We start from the raw sequence: 4,607 nt of genomic DNA on the forward strand, positions 1-4,607 counted from the left end.
TCCATTTTGTTCATTTTTGCTTATCTTATGAAAAAATTAATTATTGCAAAATTACAATCAGTATTATAAAACTGCTTATATTATCTGATAGAAGACACTTTTTAATTTATATTTATGTATTTAAAGTTTTATTTTTATCTTTTGTTTAAGAAATATTGTCTAAAAACAAAGATTATTTTTGTTGGTTGATATGTCAGTCTCTATTATAATATTAAATTAACAATAAAAATAAACATTAATACGCATATATGTAATAAATATTTATATACACAAGACAGACTGAGAGAGAGAGGGGAGGGGGTAGAGGGAAGGGAGGGAACGAGAGAGAGGGGGAGCGATTGAGGGGAGAGGGAGAAGGAGAAGAGAGGAGAGAGAGAGAGAGAGAGAGAGAGAGAGAGAGAAGACGCAAGGCACATTAAGTTTTTTCTCTATAATTCATTTGACCATTTTAGTCACTTTCAATCTATCTTATGTATCTTGCGCGATGAAATACTTAGCTAGTTGCATTTTTTTCGTACCGATTTTTTATTAAGAAGAAAATATGATATTCAATATCTTTTTTATGCACTTAGTATGTATATTTATTTTTTTAGGAATTTATCTTATACTGCTTATACGGGTAACGGCTTACTTCGCTTCGCACAGATTTCATCTTTTGCTAAATTTATGCGTTCTTACAGGATCATCTACTATGCATCTTAATGATCTTATTAGACGTTTAGAAAAAAAATCGCAATCTCACCAACGAAACCTAGATGCTTTAAAAAATTCGATTGACACTTATATATCGCGTATCATATTTCTAAATTAACATCAGAAACAAATTAAAAATTTTATTAAAAATATACAGAAGTAGAAAAAAGATAACGTATCACAGAAGTCGTGAGCATTGTAATTTCAATTTGATAACTTCTATGAATTATCGCGCGTTTATTTTACTGCTGCGATTAGACGTTAACGTAGGTGCTACGCTGACGACGCACACACCATCATGAAACTTTATGACAATAAGTCGAACAGGCACGAATAGCTGGCAGGAAATGCTCTTCGTCTGATTTGTGTGAATGAATGCGATCGTATGTTTTGCTCTCTGTGCAGTTATAATTCTGCAGTTTTCTGCCACACACGTTCAGGTAAACTTGCACAAATAGCTTGCGCAAGCATATTCGACAAGTTTACTTGAACGTGTGTGACCGGCCTAAAATATGATTAGAGTCAATTGATTGGGATAAAAATTAATAATAAAGAGAGATATTTCTTTTATTACCAATAAATAATCCAAAGTTACATTTAATTTTGTACTGATCACGAAAGATACACGAAAAAGAAAAATTAATTAAATTATTAATTACACAAACTGCACTAATTGAAAGTAAGAATCGCACGAATTGCGTTATTAATATAAAGATATTTAATAATTATGCTTTTTTATGATTCTTGTAATACCGTTTTGAAGTAATCGAGTTATATGCGAGCGAAAGAAAATTTTTATTTTATTTTATGTTAAATGAAAATAATTATTGTTCTTAATTATCGTAAAATAATTATAAATCCTGTGTTTTTTGTTGCGTTTTAATTCTAATAAATAAACCGTACGAAATTTATTCCGTGCACGAATTGATCGAATGTCGCAAGATTTCTTTATCATAAAGTGATATAAAATTTTCCTCACAAAGATTTTTTAATATTTATCGACAAAATAGACCTAATTTGTTTCTAACAGACCTGGTCATAAATTTCATCGAAGTTTTGAAATAAAACATTCATTCTTGCGAAATAAATAGTCAAAATATTCTTAGCGAATCATGGAATTGTCTTAAGAACTCGCCTCAAGAACTCGAACGATTCTCGAAAAAGCTCTTCTGCATTCTGTGAAAGAAATGTAATTAAAGCAATAAGACACGATATGTTTTTTCGGAAATCTAAGTTTATGCAAAGATATATGAAGATTTCGAAACTTCAAGCATAGCTGACGGAACGTCCGACCATAAAACGTTTTTACTACTTACGAGGACGTGTAATGGCTCGAGAAACATTAAAATCTCAGTGAATACGTCATCGGTGTTGATGAATCAATCTGTCTAGTTACTGTCAAGAATTTAATAAGACTGAAAGAGTTATATTATGGAAATTAAATGTATTAAAATTTATAATAAAAATCATATAAATATCATTTTAATAATTGTTGCGTATATAATCGGATACGCTTGATAATTTTTTAAATTTTATTTTACAATTTTAGTTAATAATAAATAATTCGCAAAGTTTCAATTATCAATATTAATAGCATTCATATCTGAAAAATTCGCTTTTCTAAGCAACAAACTTTCTTTTCATTCAGTTTTTTTTGTTCCCTTTTTATTTATAGGTTTATTAAATTTATGAAATGTTTGTTTATATTTAAATAAATCTTTTTTCTTAGAGAGTCTTATCTTCTATTTTTATTTATAAATAAAAAACTATGAATAAAATTTATATTTAAATGTAAATGTACTTTAATAAAAAAAAAAATAGAAAAAATACAAAATATTAATTGAAATAAAATTTATTTTTCTCGATGTACATGCTTTCTTTAATTTCCATGGCTTTTTAAAGAATTTATTAATAATAAACTAAACAACAAGAATAAATATTATCGCGTTGACTTTTATAACCCACATATTGGTCTACAATCCCACGAGCAAAATCTGACAAATCCAAGTGGCAAAATTTCGAAATCATAAAAATTACGGCTCGTAGAAATGAAGAACATATTCGATATTGAGAATGGAGACGATCGGCACAATTCCAGAAAGTCGGCAATCCCCGATAATCTCGAAATAACACTTCTCTCCTGTTCTTCTCCCTCGGTCTTCTTCGGTCTTTCTCATCCACGGAACAACCGTCGGTATTTTTGGTGCCCGGTGCGAGGCGCGCAAGAAGGATGGCGTCGAAGAGGCTACGAGGGGAGAGAAAAGGTGAAACTCCCAGATAGAGAGAGGAGAGAGACAGAGAAAGAGAGAGAGAGAGAGAGAGAGAGAGAAAAAGAGAGAGAGAGACGTACCGAACATCATCGTGAAAACGGCTAGCGCCGTCGCTAGCAGGCGTAACTTGAGAGCCTCGCGGACCCCGCGACCATATATGTCCGCCTAGCGTTCTCTCTTTCTCACTCGCACCGATCATCACGGCGTTACGGTATCTCTCTCGTGCAGCATTCACCCGCTCGCTGGACCACGATGCGATGGCTCCTCGCGCGATCAATATCGACGTGTATACGTCAATATCGGAGTGTCGCGACACATTGCCCCAAATATCATATTATTTTTATGAACATCATTCGCTACGAAACATATACAACGTCTATCACGTTTTATTTATAAATTTCTTTTGAAAATTAGTACCCAACAAACGAAAATGGGAGAATGGGGAGGATTAAAATGGATTGAAATTTTTTTCTATCCGAATGCATATTTTAAATAGCGAATATTTTTTTTGGATTTAATTGGATTCAATTGAATTCAATTAGATTCAATTGAATGCAATTGGATTGAAAAACTGCATTTCCTATTCAAAATTTTGAATTGTAGTGTTACAATGCACAGAAAAAGCTAATATTATTTTTAGATTGAAAGGCATAGAGATATGCTTCATGCAATTTCTATAAATAATAAATTGTATAAATGAATAAAAATGCATTCAGGATTAAAAAGTATTCATTTTAACATTCGTGAATCAATATTTCTAAAAATCTGAATCCATTTCAATCCAATTTCTCGTTTGCTGGATATCTAATACCAACACTTTCGACGCGAATATTTCATTATCTCGGTATCTTTATTAATTATTAATATTTAATTAAAAAATTTATTTATTTAATAAAGATCGATTTATTAAAGATCTATCGTTTAATGAAGAAAAATTGTATATTTTATAAATGTTTATATTCCATTTCTTTAATTACTCGTTTGCATTGTTTTTTATTACTTAGTAACATAATAAGTATTTAATTTAATTAATGATATTGATTATTGAACACATAAATATATTGTATATGATAGCCTGCAGCCTGATATCTGATAGCCAGCAGCTAAATTTGAAATTAAAAGAATGAGCACATTCTAATTTCGTACCATATAATATTTTTTACTTTTTGTTTTTGAATTAATGATAAGTCTGTCTGTTTTCAAATTGATTTTTTTTATCTTATGCATCCACAAATATATCAATAACCCTAAAACTTTTATTTTATCGTAAAACAAAATATAAACTGCATATACTTAATTTTTTTAGATGATCATAATGTTTAGTCTGATAATTAACATAATCGATAATTTTGTATTAAAGAGTTTTCCTTTTTATCTGTAATTTTTTTAGCTATAATTATATACTTATAATTTATAATTTATAATTTTTCTAATCTATAATTTTCAAAAAGTAGAGATTAAATAATTCAAAACTAAATATTTGCAATTTACTTCCTTTGGTAATAAAATACATAAAATGATGCACATGTTGTGTTTATGAGCTAAAAATTGATTACAAAAAGTTAAATTATATACACCTTAATATTTATACACTTAATATTTATCTTCAATAATCCAGTAAACGAGAATGGATTAAAATGGGTT

Source organism: Atta colombica, unplaced genomic scaffold (genome assembly GCF_001594045.1).
Source record: "Atta colombica isolate Treedump-2 unplaced genomic scaffold, Acol1.0 scaffold127, whole genome shotgun sequence".
NCBI classification, from domain to species: Eukaryota; Metazoa; Arthropoda; class Insecta; order Hymenoptera; family Formicidae; genus Atta; species Atta colombica.